The following is an 11,881-nucleotide window of genomic DNA, read 5'->3' as shown; positions in this document are numbered from 1 at the left end:
TTTTTTAACGGTCAATTGTTAATTACTTTATTAATTGAAAAGTGTTAATTTTCAATGTTTTTTTTTATTTATTTATCTTTTCACTTTTTTTCTTTTTAACAATACTATTTGCATATATTAGTATGATCTTTTTAGGGTAAAACACGTAAAAAAATTAAAAACACACCGATATTATGTAAAAGTCCCAAAATAAAAAGTGTTAGATGCAAATTTCTTTTGCCCGTTTATATGTAAATTGAATTTATTATATTCGATTTAGGGTTTGTTATTATAATTCAAAGCAATATGATTCGATTTAGTAAGTTTAAGGTAAAATCGAGGTAGATAGTTTCGATTTTGTAGAGTTTAAACCTTAGTTTGACAAGTACATAATAAATCAAATTCATAGATTTCGAATTGCACCTATAGTAAATAGAAACAAGTGGTTTTGATTTACATATCTACTAAATCAAATGCAATAGCTTTGATTTACAGCCATTGATAAGAGCATAGGTTTAATTTACTAATATCAGGCCTATATATAGAATTCGAATTCAATTGGTTTAAATTACAAATCACTTTTCCTACCCCACCAAAAATGAACTTGAACAAAAATTTTGCTAATAACCCCCCAACATTTAAATCTGACCACATGGAGGACAATCTAAACGGTATCTATTAGTTGGATGGAGTCGCACATATTGTTGGTGTCATTCATAAAGAGGTTAGTGAATGAAAACATTTTTTTTTAACATAGGTTAGTAATGTTAGTAATGTTAACCTGCTTCCTCTAGTAGCTGCTAGGAATTAGAAAATTAGAAAATTAGTTAGGAATTAGTTAGGAATTAGAAAATTAACTTTTTCAATATAAATGGCGGTTAGAAGTAGTGATTTAGTAGTTGATTAGATTTCAAAAATTTGAAATGGTACTTAAAAATATTAGTTAGAGTAGAGAATGTAGGCTCTATTAGATTTTTTAATTTATTAGTTTTATATTTAGAAAGAAGTAGTTTAGGGTTAGGATTCACTTTAACTCAATAGTGCTAGTCATGATGGTGATTGAGTATTGCGATATGTTTTATATATTAAAGTTAAATTTTTATTAGAGTACTCCCGTGTTAGATCCATTTAGTTTTAGCATTTTATCTTTTGTTTGAATATGTAAGATTATATGTTTGGGTTTAGGATTTTTTTTTTCAATTAGGTCATGCATTATTTACTGTTTTGTTATGGTTCTTATAAACAAGTTTTTATAAGTTAGGTCAGGCATTATTTAGCAAATTTTTAATTTTTTTTTTTAAATGAACACTGTTTTGTTATGGTTCTTATAAACAATTTTCTATCGTTGTGCAACCCCAACGCTATATCACCAGCATAAGAAGGCAACACGGCATGCCCCTAGATGACAGGATCGTGCCCTACTTGCAGATGACCAGTTTATACCATCTTGCGAGGCTGAATGAGACCTGATTTAGGTTGGATGAGCCATTAGCGAGTGCATTCGTAGAGAGATGGCGTCTAGAGACGCATACTTTTTACATGTTCTTCGGGGAGTGCATGATTACACCGCAGGATGTAGCGTACTAGTTAGGTCTCCCGATCTATGATCAGTACGTCAGCGGATGCCTCACGAACTTTGAGAGATACATCAACAGTGACCGCCCAGCATGGGCATGGTTTGAGGAGCTATTGGGTGTTTTACCTCCTGTGAACTGCATCGACAAATTCATGGTGAAGTGAACTTGGATGCAGGAGACATTCAGTGAGCTTCCTCAGGGCGCAGACGATGCTACGATTAGGAGGTATGCTCGGGCGTATATCATGATACTTTTATCGACTCATCTATCCAGTGATAAGGCTGGCACATGTCTTCACATTCGTTGGCTACCCTACGTAGCCAGGCTAGAGGACATGGGTCGATCGATATAGCTGGGGGTCTGCTGTTTTGTCATGGTTATACCGGTGCATGTGCTGTGTGACCAACAAGAACATGATAAAGTTAGCTGGTTGATGAGAGAACTTTTGCGTGGTCTAGAAATTTGCGGATAAATCCTCATTGCAAGTATAGTTTCTAAACCTTCAAAAGTCCTTTCATACAAACGTTTTGGTTGTCACAAGTAACAAACCCTGAATAAATTAATAACCGAGTATTTAAACCTCGGGTCGTCTTCTCAAGGAATTGCAGGGAGGTATGTTCTTATTATTGGTTATGAGTTTTGTAAATTGGGGGTTTAGGAGTTGGGCAATGGGTACAGATATATTTAAATGACAAATAAAATAAATAAATAAATAACTGTAAAATAAACTTTTGGCAAGGTATGAGAAATTGGAAGTCCAGACTTAGTTATCCTTATCAATAATAATGAAAGTTGAATCTTAATTCCACTTAGTTGACCTTTACTAAAGCAAAGGAAAGTCAAGGGACTAATTAGTCTGACCTTCGAATCCTATTTATTTCCTAAGAAAATGTTGGGATTATTGAAGTTCAATTCAATTAGCAAAGATAACAGTAGTCAATTATGTTGAGCTAAGGTAACTCCTGAGTTACTGATTCCTTAACCAAGACCAAAAGGAGAAAAATAAATCTACTGGAATAAAAATGCCTTCAGATGGGAAGCAACAGTAACATAAATTAAAGAGAACAATCATAAGTCTGAAATACCTCAGAATATATTAAAATAGAAAATCAATCATAAAGAGTCATAAACAAAAGTGAGAAAAGAAATAAAAGAACATTGAACCTGGGATTGAGAGTCACTCCTAAAACTAAGAGAAGTCCTAAATCCTAATCCTAAGAGAGAGGAGAGAACCTCTCTCTAAAAACTACATCTACTCCTAAAATTGTGAATATGAAAGCCTCCCTTAAATGAGTGCATTCCCCCACTTTATAGCCTCTAATCTGTGTTTTCTGAGCCGAGAACTGGGTCGAAAACAGCCCAGAAATCACTGGAGAAGAATTCAAACACGCTGATCTCTGTCACTGTGATGCGGCCGCATGGAGCACGCGGTCGCGTCGCCTAGAGTCAAGGCAACTATGGCATATTATATATCAAATCGAAGCCCCGAATGTTAGCTTTCCAATGCAACTGAAACCACGTCGTTTGGACCTCTGTAGCTAAAGTTACAGTCGTTTGAGTGCGAGAGGGTCAGGCTGACAGCTTTGCAGTTCCTTCAACTTCTTGTATTCCTTCCACTTTTGCATGCTTCCTTTCCATCCTCTGAGCCATTCCTGCCCTGTAATCTCTGAAAGCACTTAACACACATATCAAGGCATCTAATGGTAATAACAGAGGATTAATATTAGCAAAGATAAGTCCAAAGAAACATGTTTTCAATTAAAGCACATAATTAGGAAGGCAAATGTAAAACCATGCAAATAGTATGAATAAGTGGTTGAAAAGCTGATAAAAACCACCCAAATGAGCACAAGATAAACCATGAAATAGTGGTTTATCACTGGTCCATTGCAGCTCCTTCAGTCATGGATCTTCTGGCGGTTCCCTGGTCTGAGGGATTTGATGTCTTTCATTGGCTGTTGGCGTCGAGGTACTTGCTTTTGGGTTATGCTATGTTTGTTCTCAGTTTATTTCTGTTGTTGATAAAATGTCTTGGGTCGCAGATAGTCAGGTTGTCAGCCAACGTTGAGTGAGAAGGGGCCTCGAGTTGCGCATTGGAAGCTTAGGATAGATGTACTTCAGGCTGGGGATGTGAGTATTTAGGGTTTGAATATATTCATCGTTCATATTATCTTGGCAATTTTACTATTTATGATGACTAACGATAACTATTTCTGTTCATGTGGATGCCATATAGCTTGTCTGATGTCGTTTAAGTGGTGCACCCCGAGATACTGGAGCCACGGGATATGACGTTATGGAGGGCTGTGACAACATTGATCTATTTTGCTGTCATAGAGTGATATTAGGTGGATCGGGTGCTACCGTAGCTTGGTGGAGTACAACACCGATCCTGTGCCGCCCTCGATATCGATTTCTTGATGTCAAAGAATGACAGAAGTAGAGATTGGTGGTTTCCTACTACGTTATAGTGTTGGCACATTTATTGGACCAACAAGGCGCAACATGTGTTACGGTTTGACGTTGTTCCAAATCCAGGACCTTCACATGCATACTTGAAGTGGTGGCATGAGCATGACAGAAGATTCTTGTCGCTTGAGCTCTTTCTCGGTCACCCCAGGGCAGTTGCGATACCAATCGAGTTGATGCAGAGAGGTCCAAGACAGGTTCCTGATATGGACCAGGTTCTTGATGTCCCATACAAATGTCGTGTTGAGCGGAGACATCGTGTTAGGACACGTTTAAGTCAACGTGTGTGGAGGTGGCTCGACGATGTGATTGGTGCATTAAAGGGCATGGGTCGAGGCCATAGAGAAGGTAGGGGTCCTGGCTGATGGGGTTGGAGGGGTGGTGGTCGAGGTAGAGCTCCACGTGGAGGAAGAGGCAAGGATGATGATGATGATGATGATGGTCACGACAGTGGTGATGGTGAGGACGATGGTGGAGATGATCCTGGAGATGATGACGGCGATGGTGGACACGATGGTGGATTTGATAGAGGAGGACACGATGGTGGAGATGATGTTGGAGTTGGTGATGGTGGTGGAGTAGGATATAATGGTGGAGTTGCTGGTGGTATGAGTAGTGGTGGGTTTGAAGGGGGTGGCGGAGGTGTTGATGATAGATATGATGGAGGGATGGGTGGGGGTTTAGGAGGAGGTGTGGGCGATTCCGGTGGTGCAGGAGATGTTGGTAGAGATTGTTACGGTTTGGGTGCACAGGCTGGTTGGGGGTCTGGTGATTATTTTGTCGGGGTTCCTAGCAGCGATGAGGCGGTATACGAGAGCCAGGCATACATTGGCCCCCGGTGAGATGCTATTGGACTTGCTTAGTAGTGAGGGCCTTGACGTGGAGTTTGGAGGATCACGCTTCTTTGAGGAGATTAGCATGATCATGCAAGAGGATGATTAGGCACGACGCAGATCTGAGGTAGGTGGACCCCAAGCACACCTAGATATGGATTTGAATGAGCCTCCTACTGGATCCGTGGATGACATGTTTGCATTGGGTGGGACACCCCCTCTACATTTGCAGCACCTAGTACATCACAGCTCAGTCTATCCACAACACAGGTTGGCACACCGGAGGAGGTGCCCCCACATTCCGGTCCATCGACGTCACAAGAGTACATACCAAACGAGATGAAGCATCATGGCGACCGGGATGAAGATGAGGTCCCTCTAGCCTAGAAAGCACGGCGTATCAGGCACCACCGCCGTTGCTTCATAGGATCACATCTACTTTGATTAGGTGTATGCATTGTCAGTTTCTTGTTGTGTTTTTATGTTCGCTTCTGCATATGTATGCATATTTATCTACATGTTAGTTATATCCTGCTTGTCGCCTACTGTATTTAGCAAGCGCATGTATGTTACATTTGATTAGAAGCACATGTTATATTACCATTTCATGATGTATTAAGCCGCTGTATCATAACACAAGTGAATAATACGCAAAATACCCGGAAATCAAATCATGTTATTTAACTAACTATTAGGTGAGAATACAAAACACAATACACATTACATTGGACACACCATTAAAGAAAACTAAAGGTAGACATACCCGATCAAGCCTTACACTAAATAAACATAACCCTACACGTTACTAACAGAAGTGGAACCCATGTTGACTCCTCTTTGTGGACATTTCCTATGTGTGTGGCCAGATTGTCTGCATAGCTCACATCTCTTAGGTCTGTTTGGGTCAGTCTCGTCCATTGCAGTTCGGATCCTAGTAGTCTTGGGACGCTTTTCAGATGCACGTCTCTTAAGCCCATCCGATAGACATCGAACACCGATCTCATCTAATACACCTCATGGACATAGGTGGCCCAACTTAGATGTGAGTATACACAGCATGCTAAGGCATGGAGACATGGATAATGAAGTGATTGGAAATATCCACAATCACAGATCTGGTCCCTTAGGGACACTCTATAAGATCTAAGTGAAAAGCTATTAGTCTGAGTCCTTTCAGCTACAGTGAACTCAGAATTATGCCTATCGTACAAAGTCATCGTAAAACACCTTGATACCTTCACATTAGCCTCTATTGCCTTCATCAGGTACTGACTAAACTACTGTCTGGGTCCTAACGTGCCTCTGCCTCTCTTCCCTTGCGGACAAATAGCTCAACCAATCTCCCATAGGTGGAATTCACCAACAAATAAACTGGAAGGTTCTTAACACCCTTTAGTATCGAGTTTACACACTCGGAGATGTTGGTAGTCATATGCTCGAATTTCCGACCTTCATTCCGATGTTGAGTCCACTGTGCATACTCAATTCTGTTAGCCCAGTCAAATGTTGCAGGGTCTTCGGACAGGAGAATGTCAAACTAGTAGTCAAACTCGACCTCAGTCTTGGCGTAGGCAGCATTCACTGAAAACCTCTGTTCATCCTTGCCCTTAAAACTCAGGATGAAATTGGCCGCCACGTGTTGATACAAAATGCTTGGTATGCACTAGGTGGAAGCCAACCGCCATCAGGAGCCTCCAGTGCAGTCTTAATCCCGTCGTGCCTATTAGATATGACTAGAATTCCTGGCTAAGGCATCATGTGCTGCCAAAGGTGAGAAAGAAAGAGTGACCATGGTTCTGCATTCTCACCCTCCACAAGTGCGAATGCAACAAGAATGATATTGGAGTTGCCGTCCTGAGTAATCGCAACGAGCAGTGTACCCCCGTATTTGCCATACAAGTGGGTCCTGTCAACACTAACCAATAGCTTACAATGCCAGAAAGCCTCGATATACGGTGAAAATGTCTAAAAAAGCCGATGGAAATAAGCTGATGACTCATCAACTTGCCCACCAACTCGCACAGGACTCGTCCTCAGCACTGCAACACTACCTGAAATTGTGATCTACACACCTAGTACCCACCGCGGTAACTCATTATATGACTCATCCCAATCTCCATAAATCTTTGCAATGGCCTTCTGCTAGCCAACCAAACCCTCCTATAAGTCAGTCTAAAACCGAAATATGCCTCTGTCGCATTCTGTAATATCTTGATCGACACAGCAGTATCAGCTCTAATCATAAGCAGTATGAAAGTCGATATAATATGATAATCAAGCATCCTATGATCACTAGATATCGAGGTAGTCAGACAAGTATGAGGTCTATTGTACCATTTTACCTCCCAAATACCCCTGCACTGACGAAGACTGGTACGAATCAACCATGTGCAGTCATTGCCAAAATCCTTACACTTTCTGTGGTACTTGTGATGATCGATTCCAATACTTTGTACTCAACCCCATGGCAGATGCTATAAGTCTTCATGCTTAACACGGCCTCCTCTTTATTCTGAAGCTGCTGTCAAACTTGGAACTCAGCGGGAGCTCCTGTATCCTGTGGATTTCTGGCCCCAAATCTAGAAGGTACTTCGGGTAACCTCTACTGTGTCATGGCATCCAAGTTCAAAGTTGAAAAGTGAGGGGGTACTGTTGAGTTCTTGAACTAGATACTCCATCACCCTGGCTGGAATACTCCTCGCGATGTCATCATCATCCCGTAGTACATCCTCGACACCATCTAGTGCTCCACCCTCTCCGAAAACTGAGACCATCACAGGAGTACCGGCCATGGAAATAGTAAGCTCACCAAAGGGTCGATTGTCACCTATTTCTCCTAACTACAGATTATGGCCCTATGCTGCCAGTCGATCAGCGCAAGCATTTACTTCCCTAAATTCATGATGAATTTTTCAAGTTATAAAATTGTGACATCTTGAATGAATCACAACAACAAGAGATTTAGCATAATGGAAATCAGCAGTATATTCCCCAAATAGAGTTTTGCAGCAACCTTTGAATCCGCCTCAATACTTAGATTAAGAATATTAAGATTGATAGCAAAATCCAATCCAAGAAGAATTTTTCATGATTCACCTTGAGTAATAGAGAAAGTATCCAAATTAGCACTGAAGCATGCCAAAAACTTATCATCATGATTCCTTATTATACCACCGCAAGCCACAATTTCTTCTTTTGTGACTGAACCATCAGTATTTAATTTGAAGAATGGCGAGGAAGGGGACATCCATTTGATTTGTTTCTCAATAAAGAAACTAACTCTACTCCTGGTTCAAGAAGGCTCAGATTGTGCAAAATAATAGTTTTTAACTAAATGAAGAGTAGTCTAACGAATAGAATCTTCTTGCATAAAGAGATTAGCCTCAAAGATGAACTTTGTTCTGCCGAAACCAGAAGGTATTCATTGTGTAAAGAAAGATAAGGGGCCAAGGGACATCTTGGTGGTGAGATTGAGCCGATAGATTTTTCAGGAGCCATGGGTAAAGTGACTTACTGAAAAAAAAAAAGTATCCATACTCAATGAATTATCTATACTCCTCCACGTCTCGTGCGCGACTTTACAATTTCGGAAAACATAGAGCACAGATTCAAGATAGATACCACAGATACAATAAAGATCATCAGGTGTCATTCTTCTTCAAAAATAAAGTTCATTTGTGAAAAGAGCATTGTTTGCTACTAGCCAACAAAATGCACAAAGTCGCTATGGGGCTTGCACTTTTCAGACCTTTGTGAAAAACGCATCTGCAAATTTATCCACAACCTCCAGATAAATCAAACAAGCTGACTTAATGGTAAAAGAACCATTAGTTGAGTGTAACCAAGCAACTTGGTCCTCTCCCATACTACTCTTCAATGGTTTAGTTGCAGCTAAGATAGGAACCCAATCTTCATCTAAAAAATTATCAAGGAGATTTAAATTTCAGCTTGAGCCGGACACATATTTCACCACTTTGTCCTTCATTCGATTTTTGATAAGAAATTCGGACAAGATCAGCTAGTCTCTGCACACCAAGTATCCCTTGGTCAGTCCACATGTTCACCTGATTTTCAATACTCAGCCTCCAAATGAGATTTTTTTTTCAAAAGTTATCCAAATCTGACAGATACCTTTCCATACATTAGAACAAGATTGAGGCTTGTTAATGATCGAAATCTGATTATTGTTGTATCTATATTTTCTCCGTAGGACCTGTACCTATAGAATATCTGAATGGTGAATCATCTTTCAAGCTAGTTTCATCATGTGAGCATTATTTAGAGCTCTGGCCAGTATTAAACCCAGTCCTCCCTGCGTCTTTGGTAGACAAATTTTCTCCCAACTAAGGAGATGAGGCTTCTTACCATCAGAAAGTCTTCCTCATATAAAATTTCTACAAATATCATCAATTTTACCACAAACACTTAACAAAATCTTTGTGGTTTGCATAGGAATGGTAGCTATTGTGGATTGCGTTAAAGTAACCCTCCCTGTAAGAGAAAGATTCCGAGCCTTCCAGGAGCTGAGTCAGCTAGCCATTCTATTCAGAATAAATTGAAAATATTCTTTCTTAGTCTGGCCATGAAGCAAAGGAACTCCTAAATACTTATCCAAATTTGTGATAAGTTTCATGTCCAAGGCATTACTTAATTCAACTTTTCTATTAAAGAATGCATTGTCTGAAAAAATAATACAAGGTTTCTCAAAGCTCATTTTATAGCCAGAGCTACAGGAGAAGAGATCCAGAATATTCCTCATAATCTCAACTTGGTCCATGGAAGCCTTGCCAAACAAAACAATATCATCTACAAAACATAGATGTGACAGTTTAAGACCTCTTCGGTTTAAACAGATCGGGTCCTAGAGATTATTATTCACAACAGTCGATATAATTTGGGATAAACGCTTAATATACAGAATAAATAGATACTGAGATAAAGGATCACCTTGTCGAATATCTCTAGACAGGGAGAAGGGAGTAGAATAGATTCTATTCTAGAGGACTTGCATTTCAGCAAAAGAATAACAGTGATCAATAAGACTAATTAAATTAACTGGGAGACCAATTTCAGTGAGAGTATCATAGAGAAACTGATAGTTCTGACAATCATATACCTTCTTAAGGTCAATCTTGACCGCCATATAGCCGATAGAACCTTTCACTCTATCTATTTGGAACAAAGACACCTTGAGATGGACTAAAAAAATAAGAATAAAGTGATAAATAAATATTTTGATTTCGCATTAATTAGTCTTTGATTTAGTCTTCTATAATAGCACATGTTATATCTTTCTATCAATTCATCATGTCAAATTTAACGGTGATGCTTATGTACCGTTAACTATTATAAAGTGTCTATTTATCATACTTGTATACATCGAAAACACACATGAATTGCATGTAACAGTTGAAAACAGTGAGACAAAGCTAGTCACTAGTCAGGAATCTAAGATCCTTCACGAGATTTTCCTTTTCAAACTGGATTCCACGTCATCAGGTGAGATAGGAACTCAGAATACCAACCTCTTGATAAATAAATAAATAAATAAAACTTACACTTTTTCTTTTTTTTTTTTTGGGACCTGAAACTTACGCTTTTTCGAACTTTGTCTTTTTGTTTTTTTGTTTTTTTGTGTGTTTTTTTTGTGATTATCAAAATTAACCCCACAATCAATTCGGTAGAGTAATAGGCCATCGGAGCGATGGTTTAACTAATAAATCATTGGTCAAACTGCTTAAAACAAAATTAGTTAAATAAATTTGCAAAAACATAATTTAATATAAGTTATAATATATATCGGCGTGACTATATTCCTCGCTTTCGCAAAGATTCTAGCATCGGAGGCCATGCATCTAGAGCGCATCCATTTCCTTCAAAGATATTAACATTTAAGTAATGTTAAATTTATTTATCTATAATATTTTATTTAAAAAATTAAATAATGATAAAATAGTCATAAAGCAATATCATTATTTAATAGACTGGAAGACAAGCAAGACGCAAAGTAATTAATGTGCGTCATATAAAATTATAAATTTAAAATTATACTTTAATGTAGGAAAAAAGCGAGATATTTATGATCAAATTAAAATGTGTAAATTACTAACCTACTCATCATGTGGGTTAGGAACTTCCATATACCTATTTTGTTTTATGATCTCGCTCTATATTTTTATTTCCATCTAGTAAAATTTAAAAATTATTTATTTTAGTAACATAGTTAATTTATTCCATTAAGTGCTAATATGCGGTGGCGGAACTTGAAACAAAATTTTGGGAGGCAGATAGAAAATAATTGTCAAAATGTTTTTGATATGAACCCCATTTAAGATAAGTTCGTCTAATCTCATCTCTTTGGTTTGGGTGATATTGCTAAATTTAAAGCCGTTTTTCAAGATCTCATTCCAAAAATTTAAGGTTAAAGTCATCAGACGTAAGTTTTTGAACTTTTGAAGGTTATATCTCACTTTTTTCGTGATTCATTAAAGTAGAAGAACTATCTACAGGTGTTGATATTGTAAAAATTATATGTTCTCCTTTTTAAATATTAGCCTTCTTCTTAAAACATGTATCAATTCTTTGATTTTTTATTATTATTTTATATAAAAATTTGAATATATATCCTGTAAAATATATAAAGAAGAAGTTGATAAAAATAATTTTAAAAAATATTAACGACAATTAAATTTTTAAAAAATTTAAAAATATAACAAAATATTAAATATATTTTAAAAAATAATTTTTAAAAATCAAATTTTGATGCAAATTAATAGTTAACCCATTCATTTTATTTACGTACATTAAATATATTGAAAGAGTCAACACTTTCTATTTTGATTCTCTTACACTTTTTAAATGCTTTATTATTTATTTCATTATTTGCATTTAATACGGGGTCCATCGATCACCTCAGGTGGGGCTATTTTGGTATACAAAGAACAACATCACACTTGGGTGGTCCCTGCCAATCAAGCTCTCATTAAATTATTTATTTCATATATATTTTAAATTTGTATTTCT

The sequence above is a fragment of the Arachis ipaensis genome, chromosome B09 (genome assembly GCF_000816755.2).
Source record: "Arachis ipaensis cultivar K30076 chromosome B09, Araip1.1, whole genome shotgun sequence".
In the NCBI taxonomy this organism is placed as follows: domain Eukaryota; kingdom Viridiplantae; phylum Streptophyta; class Magnoliopsida; order Fabales; family Fabaceae; genus Arachis; species Arachis ipaensis.
Note: the sequence above shows the minus strand (reverse complement) of the source record.